This window comes from Heptranchias perlo, chromosome 5 (assembly GCF_035084215.1).
Source record: "Heptranchias perlo isolate sHepPer1 chromosome 5, sHepPer1.hap1, whole genome shotgun sequence".
Taxonomy (NCBI): domain Eukaryota; kingdom Metazoa; phylum Chordata; class Chondrichthyes; order Hexanchiformes; family Hexanchidae; genus Heptranchias; species Heptranchias perlo.
Window position 1 is genome coordinate 95,686,685 of NC_090329.1, and position 23,844 is coordinate 95,710,528.

Below are 23,844 nucleotides of genomic sequence, written 5' to 3' on the forward strand. Positions count from 1 at the left end.
TTTCATATTCTATTTTCTCCCTTTTTATCAATTTTTTGGTCATCCTTAGCTGGTTTCAAAACTTTCCCAATCCTCAGGCTTACTACTCTTCTTGGCAACATTATAGACCTCTTCTTTTAATCTAATACTATCCTTAACTTCATTAGTTAGCCACAGATGGATCACTTTGCCCGTGGAGTTTTTATTTCTCAGTGGAATGAGTATTTGTTGAGAATATTGAAATATTCTTAAGGCCTTAGAAAACGTGCATAAGAAATTTACTAGAATGGTACCAGTGATGAGGGACTTCAGTTATGTGGAGAGACTGGAGAAGCTCAGGTTGTTCTCCTTAGAACAGAGACTATTAAGGGGAGATTTGATAGAGGTGTTCAAAATCATGAATACTTTTGATAGAGTAAGTAAGGAGAAACTGTTTCCAATGGCAGAAGGGTTGCTAACCAGAGGACACAGATTTAAGATGATCGGCAAAAGAGCCAGAGGCGATATGAGGAAACATTTTTTTACGCAGCAAGTTGTAATGACCTAGACTGCACTGCCTGAAGGGGTGGTGGAAACAGATTCAGTAGTAACTTTCAAAAAGGAATTGGATAAATAATTGAAGGGAAAAAATTTACAGGGCTATGAGGGAAAAGCAGCAGAATGGGATTAATTGGATAGCTCTTTCAAAGATCTGGCATAGGCATGAAGGGCCGAATGGCCTCCTCCTGTGCTGTACCTACTGTGATACTATGAGAGGACCCTGAACTTTTATCAATGAATGGTCTTCCCAAGAGTTCAGGGCATTATAGATAGCATGCAAATGACCATCAGGACTCTAAGTCACAACGTAAAAACCTACATGAAAGGAAAGGGGTTCCATTCTCTTCATGTGCAGGTGGTGTCAAACAACAATGTCATTTGCATTCAATACATGATATTGAGGGACCAGCCACCATTCCTTCATACTGCAGTAGTTTGCACTTCCCACATTGTTTGAAGTGCGTGATAGAATGTCTGGATGGCTCTTGGGTGTCCAGGGCTACCCATTGCTCCCATGATTCATGACAATAATTCGGAATTCCCACACAGCAGCCAAGAGCGAGAGTCCCGAAGGCTGTGTTGCCTACCCGGTGCCAGGGTTAAGGACATCTCCTCAGGGCTGGAGAGAAACTTGGAGTGGGAGGGGGAGGATCCAGTTGTCGTGGTCCACGTAGGTACCAACGACATAGGTAGAACTAAGAAAGGGGTTCTGCTGAGGGAGTTTGAGCAGCTAGAGACTAAATTAAAAAGCAGAACCACAAAGGTGATAATCTCCGGATTATTACCTGAGCCACGAGCAAATTGGCATAGGGTAAATAAGATCAGAGAGATGAATGCGTGGCTCAAAGATTGGTGTGGAAGAAGTTTGTTTTGATTCATGGGGCACTGGCACCAGTACTGGGGAAAGCGGGAGCTGTTCCGTTGGGACGGGCTTCATCTGAACCATGCTGGGACCAGTGTCCTGGCGAATCAAATAACGAGGGCGGTAGAGAAGGCTTTAAACTAAATAGAGGGGGGGGAGGGCTAGGTGGGGCGAAGTTTAGATTGATAAAGAGAAAAGACAAGGAAGTAGTACAGGAAAGTGATGGGGGTAATGATAAACAGAGTGTGTCAGGAAGGGATAGAGCGTACAAACATAAGAGTGCACTAGCAAATGGGGCCGGGATAGGAAAGAATGGTAAAAAGACAAAATTAAAGGTTCTTTATCTGAATGTGCGCAGCATTCGTAATAAGATAGATGAATTGACAGCACAGATAGAAACAAATGAGTATGATCTCGTGGCCATTACAGAGACGTGGTTGCAAGGTGACCAAGGTTGGGAGCTAAATATTCAGGGTTATTTAACATTTCGGAAGGATAAGAAAAAAGATAAAGGTGGTGGGGTAGCTCTGTTAATAAAGGATGAAATTGGTATAATAGTGAGAAATGATCTTGGCTCAGAAGATCAAAAGGATTTCGAATCAATTTGGGTGGAGGTAAGAAATGGCAAGGGAAAGAAATCACTGGTGGGAGTAGTATATAGGCACCCTAACAGTAGCTACACTGTAGGGCAAAATATTAATCAGGAAATAAGGGGGGGCTTGTAAAAAAAAGTAATGCAATAATCATGGGCGATTCTAACTTTCACATAGATTGGACAAATCAAATTGGCAAAAATAGCCCTGAGGAGGAGTTCATAGAGTGTATTAGGGACTGTTTCTTAGACCAATACGTCAGGGAACCAACCAGGAAACAGGCCATTTTGGATCTGGTAATGGGTAACGAAACAGGATTAATTAATGATCTCAAAGTAAAGGATCCCTTGGGAAGCAGTGATCATAACATGATAGCATTTCACATCCAGTTTGAGAGCGAGGATCTTGGGTCTGAAACTACTGTATTAAACTTAAATAAGGACAATTATAAAGGAATGAGGGCAGAATTGGCTAAAGTGGACTGGGTAAACAGATTGGATGGTATGATGGTGGATAAGCAGTGGCAAACATTTAAAAAGATACTTTATGACTCGCAACAAAAATATATCCCTGTTAGGAGGAAAGACTCCACAAAAAGGATGAACCAACCATGGCTAACTAAGGAAGTCAAGAATGGTATCAGGTTAAAAGAAAAAGCATACAACATGGCAAAGATTACTGGTAAACCCAAAGATTGGGAAAACTTTAAAAACCAGCAAAGGATGACTAAAAGAATAATAAAGAGGGAGAAAATAAATTATGAGAGTAAACTAGCAAGAAATATAAAAACTGACAGTAAAAGCTTCTACAAGTATATAAAAAGGAAGACGGTAGCTAAAGTAAACATTGGTCCCTTAGAGGATGAGACTGGGGAAATAATAATGGAAAACAAGGAAATGGCAGAGGAATTGAACAGATATTTTGTATCTGTCTTCACAGTAGAAGACACTAATAATATACCAATAATAGTAGAAAATCAAAGAGCTTAGGGGAGTGAGGAACTAAAAACAATCACTATCACTAGAGAAAAAGTACTAGGTAAACTAATGTGTCTAAAGGCTGACAAGTCCCCTGGACCTGGTGGCTTGCATCCGAGGTTCTTAAAGGAAGTGGCTACAGAGTACAGAGATAGTGAATGCATTGGTTGTAAACTTCCAGAATTCACTAGATTCTGGAAAGATCCCTGCGCCTCTAGCCAAACTGTTCCAGTACAGCTACAACACTGGCATCTACCCGACAATGTGGAAAATTGCCCAGGTATGTCCTGTCCACAAAAAGCAGGACAAATCCAATCCGGCCAATTACCGCCCCATCAGCCGGCTCTCAATCACCAGCAAAGTGATGGAAGGTGTCGTCGACAGTGCTATCAAGCGGCACTTACTCACCAATAACCTGCTCACCGATGCTCAGTTTGGGTACGGCCAGGACCACTCGGCTCCAGACCTCATTACAGCCTTGGTCCAAACATGAACAAAAGAGCTGAATTCCAGAGGTGAGGTGAGAGTGACTGCCCTTGACATCAAGGCAGCATTTGACCGAGTGTGGCACCAAGGAGCCCTAGTAAAATTGAAGTCAATGGAATCAGGGGGAAAACTTTCCAGTGGCTGGAGTCATACCTTACACAAAGGAAGATGGTAGTGGTTGTTGGAAGCCAGTCATCTCAGCCCCAGGACATTGCTGCAGGAGTTCCTCAGGGCAGTGTCCTTGGCCCAACCATCTTCAGCTGCTTCATCAATGAACTTCCCTCCATCATAAGGTCAGAAATGGGGATGTTCGCTGATGATTGCACAGTGTTCAATTGCATTTGTAACCCCTCAGATAATGAAGCAGTCCGTGCCTGCATGCAGCAAGACCTGGACAACATCCAGGCTTGGGCTGATAAGTGGCAAGTAACATTCGCGCCAGACAAGTGCCAGACAATGACCATCTCCAAAAAGAAAGAGTCTAACCACTTCCCCTTGACATACAACGGCATTACCATCACTGAATCCCCCACCATCAACATCCTGGGGGTCACCATTGACCAGAAACTTAACTGGACCAGCCACATAAATAGTGTGGCTACAAGAGCAGGTCAGAGGCTGGGTATTCTGCGGCGAGTGACTCACCTCCTCACTCCCCAAAACCTTTCCACCATCTACAAGGCACAAGTCAAGAGTGTGATGTAATACTCTCCACTTGCCTGGATGAGTGCAGCTCCAACAACACTCAAGAAGCTTGACACCATCCAGGACAAAGCAGCCCGCTTGATTGGCACCCCATCCACCACCCTAAACATTCACTCCCTCCACCACCGGCGCACTGTGGCTGCAGTGTGTACCATCCACAGGATGCATTGCAGCAACTCGCCAAGGCTTCTTCGACAGCACCTCCCAAACCCGCGACCTCTACCACCTAGAAGGACAAGGGCAGCAGGCACATGGGAACAACACCACCTGCACTTTCCCCTCCAGGTCACACACCATCCCGACTTGGAAATATATCGCCGTTCCTTCATCGTTGCTGGGTCAAAATCCTGGAACTCCCTTCCTAACAGCACGGAGGGAGAAACTTCACCACACGGACTGCAGCGGTTCAAGAAGGCGGCTCATCACTACCTTGTCAAGGGCAATTAAGGATGGGCAATAAATGCTGGCCTCACCAGCGACGCCCACATCCCATGAACAAACTAAAAAAAGTGATTGGCAAACTGCAAACGTAACACCCCTATTCAAGAAGGGAGTGAGACAGAAAGCAGGTAACTATAGACCAGTTAGCCTAACATCTGTCATTGGGAGAATGCTAGATCATATCATATCCTGCTAGAAACCATTATTAAGGAAGTAGTAGCAGGACATTTGGAGACTCATAATACAATCAAGGAGAATCAACATGGTTTTATGAAGGGGAAATCGTGTCTGACAAATTTATTAGAGTTCTTTGAGGAAGTAAGGGGCAGGGTGGATAAAGGGGAAACCAATGGATGCAGTATATTTGGATTCCAAAAGGCATTCGATAAGGTGTCACATAAAAGATTACTGCACAAGATAAGAGCTCATGGTATTGGGGTTAATATACTGACATGGATAGAGGATTGGCTAACTAACAGAAAACAAAGAGTCGGGATAAAAGGGTCATTTTCTAAATGGCAATCTGTAACTAGTGGGGTGCCGCAGGGCTCAGTGCTGGGGCCTCAACTATTTACAATATATAATCAATGACTTGGATCAAGGAACAGAGTGTCTTGTGGCCAAATTTGTTGATGATACAAAGATAGGTGGAAAAGCAAGTTGCGATGAGGAAACAAAGTGTCTGCAAAGGGATATTGACAGGTTAAGTGAATGGGCAAAAATTTGGCAGATGGAATATAATGTGGGAAAATGTGAAGTCATCCACTTTGGGAGGAAAAATAAAAAAGCAAAATATTATTTGAATGGAGAAATACTACAAAATGCTGCAGTACAGAGGGATCTGGCTGTCCTCGTACATGAATCAGAATCTTGTTTGTTTCAATAAGATCTCCTCTCAATCTTCTAAACTCCAATGAGTATAGACCCAACCTGTTCAATCTTTCCTCATAAGACAACCCTTCCATACCCGGAATCAACCTAGTGAACCTTCTCTGAACTGCCTCCAATGCAAGGATGTCCTTCCTTAAATAAGGGCACCAGAACTGTATGCAGTACTCCAGGTGTGGTCTCACCAGCACCCTCTGCAGTTGTAGCATAACTTCCCTGCTTTTATACTCCATCCCCCTAGAAATAAAGGCCAATATTCTGTTTGCCTTCCAGATTACCTGCTGCACCTGTACGTTGACTTTTTGTGTTTCATGTACGAGGACACCCAGATGCCTCTGTACTTATCGAGCTTCCCCTTAAATCTGTGTTATTGGAAAAAAACTAGAAAATCCAGCATTCCCAGGATTGCTGTCCCTCTTATTTTGGGCAGTGTAACCCAGGTTTTGATTGGGCTGCCTGGATTTTTTGTTAAAAGTACTGCTGCTAATTCATTGAATTACATAAAATCTACAACACAGAAACAGGCCGTTGTCCCCAACTGGTCTTTACTGATGTTCATACTCCACTCAGACCACAACAATTACCTTTCCTCTCTGCCCCCATCCCTCTATTTGCCTTCTCCTTCATGTATACATCAAGCATCTGCTCAATGCGTCATTGTAATCTGCTTCAACCACGCCACATGGCAGCAAGTTTCACATTCTCACCATTCTGTAAACAAATTCCTCCTAAATTCATTGTTTGATTCATTTTTAAGGTGATTGGCAAAAGAACCAAAGGCGACATGAGGAAAAACTTTTTTATGCAGCGAGTAATTATGACCTGGAATGTGCTGCCTGAATGGGTGGTGGAAGCAGATTCAATCGTGGCTTTCAAAAAGGAATTGGATAAATATTTGAAGGGAAAAAATTTGCAGGGCTACGGGGAAAGAGCGGGGGAATGGGACTAACTGGATTGCTCTTAGAAAGAACCGACACGGGCTCGATGGGCCGAATGGCCTCCTTCTGTGCTGTAACTATTCTATGATTGGTTAATGGCTATTTTAAATTTATGCCCCCTTGTTCTCGACTCACCCACAAGTGGAAACAGTTTTTCCACATCCACCCAATCGAGCCACTTAATAATTTTAAAGACCTCTTATCAGGTCTCTTAGCCGTTGCCTGCTCAGTCTTTCATCCTCTCAATTCTGGTAACGTCGTTGTGAATTTTTTCTGCACTTTCTCCAGTGCTTCAATATCCTTTTTGTGATACGGATACCAGAAATGCACACAGTACTCCAAGTGCGGTGTAACCAAGGTTCTATATAAATTTAATATTGCCTCCCTGCGTTTGTATTCCATTCCTCTAGAAATGAACACCAGTGCTTTGTTTGCATTCTTATCTGCACTCACTTTATGGCCTTATCAATTTGTGTTGCTTCTTTTAGTGATTTATGGATTTATTCCCAGATTTCCTTGCTCCTCTACCCCATCTAGTTTCTTACTTTCCAAGGAATAAGTTACCTCCTTATTCCTCCTACTAAAATGAACCAGCTCGCACTTCACTGTATTGAATTTCATTTGCTATTTATCTGCCCAGTCTGCAAGTCTGTTTATGTTTCCTATATTTTGATGCAGTCCTTCACATTATGCCCCCACCCCCAATTAATTTCATCTGCAAATTTTGATACCAGGCCTCGCATTTCTGAGTCCAAATCATTTATGTATATGATTATGTCAACCCTGTTACTTCTTCAAATAATTCAATAAGGTTGTTTAAACATGACCTTCCTTTTAGAAATCCATGCTGACTTTTTATTATATTCTTTGTCTCTAAATGTTTTGTTATCTGAGCATTTAGCAAAGATTCTAGTATCTTTCCTACCACTGACATTAAGGTAACTGGTCTATAATTCCCTGAGTTAGTTTGCCTCCCTTTATGAAGCTTAGAATTATATTGAGTATTCGCCAGTCCTCTGTCACTATTCCTTTTTCTATTGAATTTTTGTAATAGGACACCAATGTTTCTGCTATCTCTTCCCTTGTTTCTTTGATGTGGAGATGCCGGTGATGGACTGGGGTTGACAATTGTAAACAATTTTACAACACCAAGTTATAGTCCAACGATTTTTATTTGAAATCTACAAGCTTTCGGAGGCTTCCTCCTTCCTCAGGTTTCTTTGAGTATCCTCAGTAATATATGTTAACCATTTTTCCAGTTTTTTAAAGCCCAATCTTTACAGAACAATAACCTCTCAAGCAGTTAACTGATCTTTTATTGTATGTCAGACTAGAACAATATGTAAATACTGTAATTAAAAACTGATAAGGAACAGTCTCTGACCTAGAAATTCGATCACGCCCAAAAACGGGCGGCACACGCCTATTCATGTGGTCCCAGGCAGCAGGTTGAGTTCACGCCGAGACCTCATTGAAATGGTTTAGGCGTGCAGCCAGCACTACCCAAGCTATTCATTTACTACGCCTGTTTGGGTGGGCGGGAAATCGGGCATCTCTGATGGCACGTAAAGGCAGCCAGCACTTCTTAAAGGCGAGGTGCACTGTAGCTACAGACAGCAGGGAAACTTCCCAGATTGAAGAAGATGGCTGGAAGGGGTCCAGACAGGCCACCCAGGTTCTCTGGAAGCCCTTTGTGCAGGTGGTGGACTGGAGGAGGGAGATCCTGTTTTCCGCCCCCCCACCCCCCCCGCAGTGGGCAATAACCCTCCAGGCGTAAACTAGGTAAACTAATGGGTCTAAAGGCTGACAAGTCCCCTGGACCTGATGCCTTGCATCCAAGGGTCTTAAAGGAAGTGGCTACAGAGATAGTAGATGCATTGGTTGTAATCTTCCAGAATTCACTAAATTCTGGAAAGGTCCCAGCGGATTGGAAAATTGCAATCGTAACACCCCTATTCAAGAAGGGAGTGAGACAGAAAGCAGGTAACTATAGACCAGTTAGCCTAACATCTGTCATTGGGAAAATGCTAGAATCCATTATTAAGGAAGTAGTAGCAGGACATTTGGAGACTCAAAATACAATCAAGGAGAGTCAACATGGTTTTATGAAGGGGAAATCGTGTCTGACAAATTTATTAGAGTTCTTTGAGGAAGTAACGGGCAGGGTGGATAAAGGGGAAACCAATGAATGCAGTATATTTGGATTTCCAAAAGGCATTCGATAAGGTGTCACATAAAAGATTACTGCACAAGATAAGAGCTCATGGTGTTGGGGTAATATACTGACATGGATAGAGGATTGGCTAATGAACAGAAAACAAAGAGTCGGGATAAAAGGGTCATTTTCTAAATGGCAATCTGTAACTAGTGGGGTGCCGCAGGGATCAGTGCTGGGGCCTCAACTATTTACAATATATAATCAATGACTTGGATCAAGGAACAGAGTGTCTAGTGGCCAAATTTGCTGATGATACAAAGATAGGTGGAAAAGCAAGTTGCGATGAGGACACAAAGTGTCTGCAAAGGGATATTGACAGGTTAAGTGAATGGGCAAAAATTTGGCAGATGGAATATAATGTGGGAAAATGTGAAGTCATCCACTTTGGGAGGAAAAATAAAAAAGCAAAATATTATTTGAATGGAGAAATACTACAAAATGCTGCGGTACAGAGGGATCTGGGTGTCCTCGTACATGAAACACAAAAAGTCAACATACAGGTGCAGCAGGTAATCCGGAAAGCAAACGGAATATTGGCCTTTATTTCTGGGGGATGGAGTATAAAAGCAGGGAAGTCATGCTACAACTGTACAGGGTGCTGGTGAGACCGCACCTGGAGTACTGCGTACAGTTCTGGTGACCTTATTTAAGGAAGGACATACTTGCATTGGAGGCAGTTCAGAGAAGGTTCACTAGGTTGATTCCGGGTATGGAAGGGTTGTCTAATGAGGAAAGATTGAACAGGTTGGGTCTATACTCATTGGAGTTTAGAAGAATGAGAGGAGATCTTATTGAAACAAACAAGATTCTGAGGGGACTCGATAGGGTAGATGCCGAGAGGATGTTACCCCTCATGGGGGAATCTAAAACTAGGGGACATAGTCTCAGAATAAGGGGTTGCCCGTTTAAGACGGAAATGAGGAGGAATTTCTTCTCCCAGAGGGTCGTGAATCTTTGGAATTCTTTACCCCAAAAAGCTGTGGAGGCTGAGTCATTGAATACATTCAAGGCTGAGTTGGACAAATTTTTGATCAGCAAGAGAGTCAAAGGATATGGGGAAAAGGCGGGAAAGTGGAGTTGAGGTAAAAATCAGATCAGCCATGATCTCATTGAATGGCGGAGCAGGCTTGAGGGGCCGAATGGCCTACTCCAGCTCCTATCTCTTATGGTCTTATGCAACAATGTAATGAAGCCCATTTTACAGTGGAACACATACTTTTGAGTTGCTGAAGCAGAAAGGTGAATTCCTTCCTGCCTTACATTCTTTTTTTCATCGTGTAATATAATTTGCTATTTTCACTCGTCCTACCTTCCTTGCAATATCTGTCTTAACATTTTTCTGTGTGAGTACAATGTTTTTTTTTCCATTTTTGTATTATTCTGCTACCCGTATCATATCCTGCACCAACTCCTGCTCACCTATCACTCCTGTCGTTGCTCAAATGTATTAGCTCCCAGTCCCCCCAAGCCTCCAAGTTAAAATCCTTATCCTTGTATTTAAATCTCTTGAACAACAACAACTTGCATTTATATAGCCCCTTTAATGTAGTAAAACAGCCCAAGGTGCTTCACAGGAGTGGAATCAGACAAAAATTGACACCAAGCCAAAGAAGGAGACCAAAAGCTTGGTCAAAGAAGTAGGTTATAAGGAGCATCTTAAAGGAAGAGAGAGGTAGAGAGGCAGAGAGGTTTGAGGAGGGAATTCTAGAGCTTCAGGCTTAAACAGCTGAAGCCAAGGGAGTGGGGGATGCACAAGGGGCCAGAGTTGGAGGAACGCAGAGTTCTCAAAGGGTTGTAGCGCTGGAGGAGCTTACAGAGATAGGGAGGGGCAAGGCCGTGAAAGGATTTGAACACCAGGATGAGAATTTTAAAATCAAGGAGTTGATGGATCATGGGTGAACGGGACTTAGTGCGAGTTAGGATATGGGCAGCAGAGTTTTGGATGAACTCAAGTTTATGAAGGGTGGAAGATGGGAGGCTGGCCAGGAGAGCATTGGAATAGTTGAGTATGGTGAAGACATGGAGCTCGGTGTCCCAGTGTACATGTATAACCTGACCCCATGTCTGCAGATGATGTCGCCAAGGGGCAACATATAGTTGAAGAAGAGGAAGAGGCCAAGGATAGATCCTTGAGAGAATCTGGAGATTAACAGTGCGGCATTGGGAAGAGAAGCCATTGCTAGAGATGCTCTGGTTATGATTAGATAGGTAACAATGGAAACAAGTTCGGGCAGTCCCACGAGAGTGTCAGTGGGTGTTGACTGCAAGCAGGACGTTGGGAAATTATCTTAAAAATATTTTGACCCACATAGTTTTCACAATGTACTGGCACTAAATAAGAATCTGAAAAACAAAATACTCGCACAGTAGTAGTGAGATCAAATATCTTGTAGTGCAAGAGCAAGTGTCAGCCTTCACTCAATGGCAGTACTCTTGGCTCTGAATCAGACAGTTGTGGGTTCAAGCTCTGGCCTAGAAACTTGAGCTGTCTAGGTTAACACAGTACTGTATTAAGTATTAACACAGCGCAGTACTGAGGGAGTGCGGCATCATCAGAGATGCTATCTTTTGGATGAGACATCAAACCAAGACTTCAGCTGCCCTCTCAGCATGTAAGGTTCCATGGCACGAATAAAGAAGAGGAGGAGAGTTCTCCTGGTGTCCTGGCCACCAATTATCACTCAATCAATATCATTTAAACAGATGATCTAGTCATTTATATAATTGTTGTTTGTGGGACCCTACTGTGCACAAACTGGCTGCCATGTTTTTCTACATTACAACAGTGACTACACTACTTGAGAAAAGTATTTCTCAACTTAAAAATGTAACCAGGGCAATATTGGATTAAAGAGGGGTCCACGAGGAATAGAAAAGTCAATTTCAGGGCTTGGGGCTCTAAAGTATGAAGACAGACTCATTGAACCTGCTTTCATTGGAGAAAAATACTGAGAAGGAACATGATCCAGGTCTTTAAAATGATGGGGGAGCGGGGGTTTGGATAATACACAAATAAGCAAGTTATTTCACTCAGACTGCATGCACAGAACTAAAAGGAACTGGTACAAAAGTAGTTAGTCTTAAGGGGAGATCAGTGCAATAGCTTACAGTTAATACTGCATGCATACCAACCATCAGCTTGTTAGGTTGACCGTATGCTTTTCAACCCACGTGTCAGTGATTCATATGAAAATTCAGATTTTTTCCACTGAGATGAGAAGTTTTCAATATGAAGCCATCAGATCAGTCGGAAGACACATCTGGAGACTGTCAGAATCAATCAGGTAAGTTGTGAGACCACATCCAAAGGCTGTTGGAGAAAAAAAATTCCCTCACTCCCTGTTGTGGAGAAATTTTAGGCAGAAAAGTTTGGAAATGAGCTGATGGTTTTTGAGGGTCACAGTTACTGATTTTTTTTTATTGTTTGTTCTCAAATAAGTTGTATATAAGAAATAAGCTGTTAAAATACAACTTTTAAAAACTTGTAATTTTCCACAAATGAACTTCCTGAGGGATGCCTGGCTGTTGTCTTGTATGAAGTTTTATTTTCCTCAAGACTAGTTATAGCTTTTTTTTCAGATATGGGGGTAAATTTTAACATACTGGCGGGAACTCAGCGGGGAGGTCAATACGCGCATGGGAAACCCGGAAAATTTTTTCGTGCCTTTTCTCGAGCGAATGCGACCCAATGAAGGCCTTTAATGTGACTTCCGGGTTTGGCGTCTCCAAGCTGTGCAGCGGGCGTACAGCGCACCCGAATGACATGCTGGGAGCTGGGGTATTTAAAGGGCCATTGCAACCATCTATTTTGAGGAAGAAAGAAGGAATTGAACCAAATGGAGCAACAAAGGACGAGGCCATCACCCTGGTTCAGTGACTCCTCGTTGGAGTTTCTACTGGCCAATGTGAGGAGCAGGAGGGATATATTGTACCTGGCTGACAGGAAGAAGTGCCCTGCCTTTGCTGCCAAGAAGGCCTGGCTCGAGGTGGCAGAGGAGTTGAGCAACAGGAGCACCGTGGCAAGGATGTGGGTGCAGTGCAGGAAGCGTTTTAATGACCTAACCAGGTCAGGAAAAGTGAGTACAGTTACTGATTCACCTATATCCTGTGGTACACATTACCCCCACTCTCACTCTGTTCCGCCAAGCCTACTCCATCACATCACTCCTCACACCCACTTAAGGCTCAGTATCAACTTACCTTCACTTTCTGTGCACTTCCTCACCTCCTCACTCACCACAGTCCTGATGCAATGTGATCAGTCTGTCTGATACTCACCCTCTGATGCACCTCTTTCATTGGCAGCTTCACCCAAAGCAGTGCATCCATCGAGTGACCCCATCACCCTCACTCACTCACACATCTGTTTTTTCTCCCTTTGTAGGAGAAGAGAGCGCAAAATGCAAGGGAGAGGAGTTGGATTGGAGGGGAGCCACCACAAACAGCTGACAGAGGCTGAGGAGGAGGCCTTGAAGCTAAGCTGAAAGGTCCAATGACCGGGTTAGGTCATTATAGCGCTTCCTGCACTGCACCCACATCCTTGCCACGGTCCTGCAAACATCTGGTGACAGAACTTTAAAATCTCTCATGAACTAAAGTTATCAATGATTGACCTGTTGCACACCTCAGGAAGCTCATCACAACATAACTTCTCGATGATTCTTAATATTGCTGTATGTCCTCGTCCAGGGCCTTCAAGGATTGCTAAAGTACCACATGACCTGGACGAGGGCGATTCCTCAGAGGAGCTCCCTGCCTCTGAGGGCGCACTGTAACATCATCTCGAGCCATGCACCAGCGCAGATACTCACACCTCAGTGGGTCCTATTAGTCAGTTAGTTGGATTGTCACCTGGTGATTCACCACTCACAAGTGAGCACGAGCAGACACTGGTGGCAGGGGCAGCTGCGAAGAGTCTGCGTCGGGGGGGCGCACTCCTCTCCAAGCTCTGCTCAGCTAAACACAAATGATGAACCCTGGGGGCCATCCTTGAGAAGAATGATCAAGGTACAGATGCACCTTTGTAAGATATTGGGGGACATGCCACGCACACTCTCCACAATAGTGGAGAGTATGGAGGAGTCCACCTTCAGTATTAGTGGAATGGTGGCGCAGGTAAGTGTGGGAATGTCCATGATGGAGAGAATGGCAGCCTCCATTGAGCTTCAAGCAGGGCTCACAAATGAGTCCATTCAGGCCCTGGTAATGGCCGCGTGAACTCAGGATGCCAACTATTCTGCCTCCTTAAACAGGCAGATAGATACTTTAGCAGTGGCCTTACAACGTGTCACAGATGTCCTCCTAGCTGTTGTCCAGCAGAGTGATAGGAATGATATGGCTCTGACCCTGGAGAGGGATGATGGCGAAAGGGGACATGGAAGTGGGGACTCCACCTCTCACCCGTTGCCCCCTCCTCAACCAGTACCCACAATGCTGCATCCTCTCCCGATGACCAAGTCTGCCCCTACACAAGTGCAGATGGTGCAGTTTTTGGCGGGGCTGTCACGCGCTGCAAAACCCAGACGTGGTAGGCAGTCAGGACAGGGACAAAGCAACCCGCTTGATTGGCATCCCATCCACCACCCAAAACATTCACTCCCTTTACCACCAGCACATGGTGGCTGCAGTGTGTACCATCCACAGGATGCACTGCAGCAACTCGCCAAGGCTTCTTCAACAGCACCTCCCAAACCCGCGACCTCTACCACCTAGACAGACAAGGGCAGCAGGCACATGGGAACAACACCACCAGCACGTTCCCCTCCAGGTCACACACCATCCCGACTTGGAAATATATCGCCGTTCCTTCATCGTCGCTGGGTCAAAATCCTGGAACTCCCTACCTAACAGCACTGTGGGAGAACCTTCACCACACAGACTGCAGCGGTTCAAGAAGGCAGCTCACCACCACCTTCTCAAGGGCAATTAGGGATGGGCAATAAATGCTGGCCTTGCCAGCGACATCCACATCCCATGAACGAATAAAAAAAATTACTTTGAGCCTGCATGCAGGCTTGGGCTCTGGCCACCAGATGGGGCTGCAGAGCAATTTAAAAAAATGTCCGAGTCTCATTGCCATCTTATTTTGTTGCTTTACCAGGTGAGTACTCGACTTATTTTAATTTATATCTTTTCATTTATTATTTAAATCTATTATTAACTATTTTCACCTCTGTCTCCTTGCAGGTCATATTCACCTCTCACAGTCCTGGTCCTATCTTTCTAAACTTCAGTTGCAGTATATTAAAATGAACATGGTTTTTAGTGACTGTTTGGACCAATCAGTAAAATATATGCATCAGATTGCTAGTACTTTACTGCTCACATCAGGTGATAGCTGTGCGCAGGAAGGCTGCTGTCAGTGTCAGCGACAATGGATGGCAATGGACTCCAGTTAGAAACATGGCTCCATGCTGCTCCATGCTGGTCTTGAGGGTAGATTTTCAATTAGCACTGAAAACAGGCGCGAAATGGGCAGCGCATCCAAAACACCATCCCGAACCCAATGACGTGAGGCATGCCTGTAATTGGCAGCTTGCCCATTGTGGGGTGGAATCTGGCAGTGCTCGTAAGATGAGGAACTCCAAGGCCCAGCCTTTAAAAGAAGACTGAGAGATGTGCGCCAGCAATTGTTCAGTTCATTGGATGGTCCTCCAGGGAGCCTCCGCACCTTGTCAGACAGTGTGAGGGAGTCCACTTCCAACTTGTGTGGGGTCATCGTGCACTGAGGCAATGCAGGCAACCAGTGAGCGTGAGGTCAGCTCTATAAATGCTACAGCGAGGGCCCCAGTAACAGGAGGCTGTGGTGACAGGTCCGAGAGCTCCCATGGAAATGAACAAACCAGTGATTTACCTGAGACCAGCAGATGATCCCTTTAACTAACGCCAGAAATGGCGCCCTCCCATCTGTTCCCACCCATGATTTCTATATCAACTGTAGAACTGATGAAGAACATGCTAAAGCTGTCCAAGATGTCATTTGGGCCCTTAAACAAGGGCAGGATGCTCATTTGTATAAATTAAATAGGCATGCTGGACAACTTACAGGAGGCGCAACCCAAACTGGGATTGGACGCACTTTCGGGATGGATTGGGTGGCCGAGTCAATTTTCATGGTCCTAACGCCCATATACCCAATGTTCCCAGTTCCCCAACGGCTCAAACAAGCTTCACGTTTGGACTAGTGCAATTTTTATGTTGCTCCCGACGCCACCTCCTCCAGCCTCAGGTTAAAGACTAAGGCTGAAACAGAGCAAGTGTCCACCAAACATAAAAATGAAATGTGTAGCGGGAGTCTGGTTTCTTCACTCACAGTGCTGGTTTTGGATTAACCATCACCTGAAAACAGTGGTCGGTCACTAATGCCTGGAGGAAATTAATACGAAGAATCACGTAAATTCATCTTTTCAATGAAAATTAATTCAGCAGCAATAATCAATAATTATTAATAACCTGCAGGAAGTTTTTTTTTATGTTGTTGGCGGTTTCCATTAAATTTCGACATTTTTATAGTCATCTAGTGAGATATCGTCCATTCTTTGTTTATAGCAACTTACAACTCTGTTAAAAAGACTTAAATCAATGCCTCCAACAGTAAAGTTTGTTTTATAAATACAAAATTAAATAAATCTATCAAATTTTCTATGGAACTTTGAATAATTTAGTGGTAATCTGAAATTTTCCATTTGCTTCATGCAACTCCATGGGAGATCCACTAGTGGGGAAGAATATCTAATTGGCAGGAAGATTATTAGTGTATGCAGGGAACAAAAAATCCCATTTTGCAACATGCCTAGCTTTCATTCAGAAAGTACTCTGTACAGAATGTGCAAGGCGTTGATTATTCATGCATAATACATGTAAATAAGGCCATTTATATACTTCCCTGGATTTTCCAAGATTAAGGCGGAAGTCCCTACCAGCATTAATTCCAAAGTGGGAGTTAAAGGAAAGCTGAATTCTCACTTATGGGGAAGGGAGTTCTAAAAGCGATTACCGATGTTTTATATTGACAATTTATTATTAACGATGGGGTTTGCTTTTAAAGCTTCCCAACCACATAATTCAGTGCTTGAAGTGGTAGAAGGTGAAAGAAGACATGCCAGGAAGATCAGCTGGCACTACAACTGGACTAGTCATGCTGCTATTTGGCCACTAACTGAGAAATGATCAGGGAAAGCTGTTCCTGAAGGCTCTGGGTCAATCCAGAGGCAGGGACAGAGACGTTTCAACTGCTGTAAGGACACCTGCAGATAACCTTCACTACAAGGGCGGCACTGACAATTGTGATCATCACTGCCCTCAACTCCAGGTTAGCACAGGGATCATCTGCAATATCAGCCAACTTGCTGCCTGCAGGTATATCAAACAAATGACAGATGCGTTGTTCAGCAGGCCAGCACTTACAGCTGCTTCCCCATTGAATAACAACAACAGTATGACATGGCTGCCCAATGGCATCAGACTGTTGGATACCTCAAAGATCAATGGGTTATCCATGCAACCATGTTGCCACGTGGGCCAGTGGACACAATGTGGCTTTCACTCCATCGATACATAGGTAGTCAGTTATCAGGAATACTGCATAATGCAGGGCAGTGCTCACTTCTCATGCAGCAGTTATGATGCTTTCATTTTAAGTCAGTCATCTGTGGCACCCTTATTTGAAGACACACTGCAATTATGGCTTCTCAGAGACCAAGACTACCCTCCTCAGCCCTTCTCAATGACATCCTAAAACCAACCACAGATCAAAGTAGAGTGCAGTTCCAATGAGGCCCATGCAGCTAACAGAATAATTATAGACCATAGCATTGGAATATTGAGGCAGTGTTTCATAGGTCTCAATTTTGCAAGTTGCTTTGGACAGAATCTAAATGACCCCAATAAACAATCATGCTCAAATAACAAGTTTCTTTTATAAGCAGGCTCTGCAGCTGAGGACGTTTCTAAGCTGGAATGTCAGCTAACAGGTCCTTGCTTCTGTATTGCCATCTCCACTTGCTCTGCATCACTCATGCTCAGTGAACGACATGGGGCTCCCTACCGAAACTCACCAATTGCATCCACAATGACAGATGTCAGGGTGGCTCTCTGGCAATGAAGGCTATCCTTCTTAGCCAAGGCACATGATACCTTTGTGGCATCCAAGGACAGCAACTGAAAATAGGTATGATGAGGTTCATGCGTTCACCAGAGTAATCATAGAGCATATCATTGGCATATTTAAGTGGTGCTTCAGGTGTTTGACCAACCCTATGCGTATCCTGCAGTACAATCCAGCAGGGATCGTGGTAATCTGTTGAATGATGCATAACTTCACCTTGCAAAAAGGCATCAGCAGAGCTCCCAGAAGAGGAAGAAAACAGTTGCATCATGGGAACCAGCAATAAATGCCTGAAGAGTGTCCACTCCCAGCTGTAAGCTCTCATAAAGGAAACCTTCTAATAACATGAAAATCTGCCCACTGCATTAATAGTCTGGTCTATATCTTTACCAAGTCTTCCATTAATCTGCCTTCACCTACCATGCCTTAGCTCTCCCACTCAACTCCCCAAACCCCTATTCCTGCCAGCTCTGAAACTTGATGCAAACTATTAGAAAGAACACTTTCTGCACACAGTTCAGCTGCAGTGCAACCAATGTTTTGATAATCCCACGTCTGATATTTGTGAGTGTCTACTGTTTGGTTCTCTGATGCTTCCCTTAGTGATAGTGGGTGACGTCTCTCCTCTTCCACATAATCTAACATTCAATTAGGTCAGGGCTGTCCAATCTTTTTCTCTTTCTGGGCCACTCAGCTTCCCATTATAGAGCCCTTGGTCCACAGATGGCCTAAGGTTTGTTACTCTTTTCACATTCTTTTGGTGCTTTGGTACTTTTCTCCTGCCTTTCCCCATTTCAAGGTAATACTTCCTCTCCCTCCCATTCCTCCCCACTTTATGCTGGTACTGGAGTCTCACCCCCTGCACTTTCATGCTGTACTTTTGTCCTCTCCTTCCAATTTTATGCTGTCACTCTCTCGCCCTCAGCACGAGCCCAGACTCCTCGGCCTTCAGTACGGCTCTTGGCTCCTTCCCCCGCAGTGTTGTTGCTCCTGTGATTACATGCCGCTGCAAGCTGTTCTCATATTGGCCCAGATTTTGCTGTGAAAGTAACGGTGAGGCTAACAACGCTCGCCATTATTTATGCGCAAATTGGACAGCAACTGCCGGCGAGCGGAGATAGGCAGTTAAACGTGAAAATCCGGAAGCTGCTGTCCGAGACTATGCTGCTCCTCTGTACGCTGTGTGAAAACGGCACCTTGCCGTCTGGCTCCCCATTCAAATGCATTGAATGGCGTGAAGTTCCTGTGCTGACATGGTAGATACGGACTAAACTCACCACAAAAAAGTTAGGGCTTGTCCAGTCCAGTCTAAATACCCTTTTAACGACGTGGTAAGTCTTAATTACTGCCAAACAACCTCTCTGGCACTGAAAATTAACTTTTACAACTGTGGAGTCTGATTCCTTCAGCTTTTAATTATTGGAGATTTTTTTAAATGTTTTATTTTTACTTTCTGTCTCTTTTATCTCCCTCCCTTAATCCAATCTTTCTTTCCCTCTCTTTATTTTGTTTTCTGTACCTGATATGACATTAAATTCATTATTCTAACAGACACTTCCTGATTCAGTCTCTGCGCTGCTCATTAGAAACATAGAAAATAGGAGCAGGAGTAGGCCATTCGGCCCTTCGAGCCTGCTCCGCATTCAATATGATCATGGCTGATCCTCTATCTCAATGCCATATTCCCGCTCTCTCCTCATACCGCTTGAAACCTTCTGTGTCTAGAAATCTATCTATCTCCTTCTTAAATATATTCAGTGACTTGGCCTCCACAGCCTTCTGTGGTAGAAAATTCCACAGGTTCACCACCCTCTGAGTGAAGAAATTTCTCTTCATCTCAGTCGAACCCTGTATCCTGAGACTGTGACCCCTCGTTCTGGACCCCCCCCAGCCTGGGGAAACATCCTCCCTGCATTCAGTCTGTCTAGCCCTGTCAGAATTTTATACATTTCAGTGAGATCCCCTCTCATTCTTCTAAACTCGAGTGAATACAGGCCGAGTCGATCCAATCTCTCCTCATACGACAGTCCTGCCATCCCAGGAATCAGTCTGGTGAACCTTCGCTGCACTCCCTCTTTGGCAAGTATATCCTTTCTTAGGTAAGGATTAACGATTCTTCAATCTGATTGGTGAAGGAGATACACAGTTGCTTGCCCTGTTCAGGTCCCAGATGCCCTAAAGAGGGCATCGCGCTGTTTGGATGTCCCGCTGACAGCAACTTGCCGTGCGAAACCATATAGAATGTCTATGGGCAAGTGCAAGTCTAATGAATGGTGGGTGCCTTTCGTCTGCTGCTCACAGCACAATCTGGCCCAATAATTGTAAGTAAGAAGCAGCAACAGCATTGAGGAGGGAGGGGTGGAGTGGAGGGCGCCTTGAATTGCGTTGATGGAGGGAGGATCCAGGTGCCACACTGCATGTATGCAGGTCAGACAGCCTAAGCTCACAGGCCATATCTGGACCATAGCTTGGGCATCCTGACCTAGGTGCTAAGCCAGGGGCAGGAGTACGTGAGGTGGTTGGTTGCTCCGATCCTCTTGGGATGAAATGGTCTCCACTCCCCCCAGCAACTGCGGTCTGAGATGGAGCACCTGCAGACTGCATCAGTCCACAACTATTTGGGGGGGGGGGTGGCGGTGCTGACCCTGGCCCTACATGCTTTCTGAGACATGTAGTGGCACCATAGAGGCTTGTAGGAAAGGTCCAGTTTGTGACTATCGTAAGAGACAGCACCATCACCTGTGCCCATTGCAGCAATGTTGCTGTTACTGGGCACTGGCTCACAATAGGCACTTATAAGCATGACAGCAAACCTAATGACAACAATGGGGTCTGTAAGTCCCTATTTCATGGTTCCCTCAGGACATTCTTGGCTCTGACTGAAGCCAGAAGATATAGCCTAAACCATTCTGGAACTCTAGGCTTCTTTGGCAGCAGTCTGAGCATCAAAGGAAGAAGCATCAACTGCCCTTAAGAGTTTCTGGCACGGGAGGAGGGGCTCCTTTACAGATGTCCTTGGAACTGCCACATGTTAGACTGCAGTTTGTGAAACTGTTTGCAAGCCTGCACACATGTCTAATAAATTTCATCATCTGTAGAATACTGCTTAGCACAATTCTCAAAGACTGCATCAATATTCGATGCTCCAAAAACATCCTTTTAAATTCAAGTTCCATAAGGTCCCAATCCCTGGGCTTACCAGTTCTGCTCCTGCTCACTGTCACTGAGTGTTCTCCTCTCCAACTCACTTTCTAAAATCCTCTGAGAGTGGATATATTGGGAGGGGTAAAGTGGATGACGGTGTGTTCTGTGAAGTGTTGCTATGGCTGGATACAACGGGTGCTGGTTCTCTTCCTGTGGGGCATCTAGAGAAACACAAGAAAACAAAGGTTATAATGGTGTCCTTATGAGCAGCCTTCACTCATGGTTTTCAGTACAAGAATGATTCAGTATATGCTTTGGTTCAGATGAGTGAATTAGAGAAAAGGAAGAGAAGAAAGATCAGGGAGGATGTTTGCACTACCCCACAGCCAGCAGCAGTTCTCCAACCCCGCACCGCCATTTCCAACACCCTTTATATAATCTCTACAAAGAATTGACAGGACTTCCTCCTCTTTGGGGTTAATGGTCATATGTTTGGGGGTCTTCCTTCCGTTCTTATGCTTTTCTTTTTAATATGAGCCGTCTTTGTTTGCAACCAGAGTACAATAGGTGAGAAATTCCCAATGCCATGACAACATACATTGAGCAATACCTCAGTGCAGGCCACAGTGGCTGTCAAGACACGTGTGCATCATGTAGTTGCATTCGATAGGATGATCATTTTGGGCTGAATGCACATAAAGATGTGAAACGGAACACTTCCAGGTGAAGGTTGGGGTTCAAAGTGAACCCTGCTGTACAGTAAGCATTGAAAGCACTTTAACACAATGTGAGGGGGAGGAAATTACATACTGAGTTTACTGCATTAATGGAACTCAATGATGCGATCTCCTATCTTGGCTGACTTGTAAGGTCATTAAACTTATTGCAGCACTACTTTTATGTGCGTAGAATGGCAGAGGTGACATTGATGTTAATCACCATCTTCTCCCATTCTCCCATACCTGCTGCCTTGGGGATCTGCTAATTTCATTGGTAAATAGAGTCCACTGCTCTGATAAACCTTATGCTGGAGAATTTCTATGGCTCCATCAAAGAACCACATTTTCTCTGCCATTTTGCATTCTTTAAAGACATTTTTGTCTGAATTACTGTGCTATTTTTCAAAGTGTGCAATCGCCGTTGCCGCTCCTTTAAGTTTCTCCAGGTCTTTAAGTGCTGCAGAAGCACTGGATTCTCCACTCACCAACAAGCAAGCTCCAAACTACAGGAGTTTTCGATGCAGGGAGCCGACCCATGCTAAAACACAGCAAAGATCGGGCAGGTGTTCTTCCCACATTGCTGAACTTCTAGTTGAGCCTGCACCTGACCAGAAAATCTAGGTTAATTCTTACAACATTAATCCTTGCCCTACTATAGAGGTTAGACCCATACAGCACCACAAATGCTGTAGTAAATGGTTTTGGGAGTTAACTTATAGACCACAGTGTGCTGCGATGGCTCATACTAAATTTTCATTGTAGCAGTGAAGCCACCTCTTCCCTGCTGCCTTGATAGGCTATGTTTGTAAATAGCTCTCATATCTTTTCCTTTGTTGCTGTACTGAACACTGTGCAGTGCTTATTTACTGATATCAGAAAACCGACTGCGAGCAAAGTTTCCAGTGGTGAACAATCCACAATGTTGAGTTAAAATGTTGTAGCCAATTGTTGCAAATGATGTGTGAATTGTTACAGTGAATACTCGGTCAGAACGGCACATTGACTACTTTGCAACTTCCTGGGTTTCAGCAAACCCACTGGAGTGGTTTGTGGGTAAGTTATGGTTTTCTCGGTGAAGGTTCAATTCAAAAATTCCAACGTTTCACTAGAAGCCAGAAAACACCTTTGAAGTTTATACTGGAATTGCTGTTTATTTATTTTTTCTCCTTACAATGACAGCGGTTAAGATAAACAGTTGAAGTATAAATAGAAGAAGCATCTGGTTTAGCTGGATTAGTTGTAGTTCCTGGATTAGTCACAATTTTAACTAAGTAACAAACATGACATTACAAGCGCATGAGAAGGTACAGCTGTAACGTTCTGCTGATGATATGGCCGGCACTATATCAAGTTAAACATTCTGATCGGGTGGAGATTTGCTGTAATTGATGAAGGAATGTTGCTTATTATTCATATTCTAACTATTTGCACCTCATGTTTTTAAAATATGATTTTATAGGGATGGTGACATACCCAAGTCTCGGATTCAAAGTCCAGGCTGATAGTATCTATGGCTTGCAGTACTCAACGTGGCAAATTTCTGACTTTGGAGGAAAACAGAGCAGAAGCCAGACACCTCCGCACTGAGAGGGAGGGAAAATCGAAGGACATCACTGCAGTTAACTGGTGCTCAACTCTTGGAGGCGGACTTGAGTGGGCTATCAACTGTGCTGGTCATCAGCTTGTGATTGGGATCAGAGAACCTTTTTTATTTTCAGGTGAAAAGCCAAGACCTATAGTGCAGGACAGTACCAAAATTGTAAAGAGAGGAGAGAAGATGAGATAATTTTTTTAAAAGTAGTGTTTAGGTGATGCTATTACCACTATTGGGCATTAAAAGCCTGCCAATTGGCAGAGGAAGGAAAGACTCGGGGGGGGGGGGGGGACGGGGACGGGGGGTAAGTGTGAAAATAAGAAGAGTGCAAGGTGCAGGGTGGAGCTGAAAGAGACTTTAAAATGGAGATTTAAAAAGAAATGTTATTGCAGAAATCATCTCATCTGGAACTGATTTAATTTTCATCAAAATAGAATCATAAATTTTCTAAAGTTTTTTGACTTCTCTGATATCGGTTTTACAGTTTTATGTTTGTAGAGCCTTAGAGTTCCAGTTGTGACATACTTACTCAATTTGATTGGAAATTCCGATGATTTTAATTCTAAACTCACACAGATTAGATGACTGTTTCCATTTTCACAGCAGAGTGCAGCATTCTAATCTTACTGTGTTAATTTACTGTTCCTGAGAGTG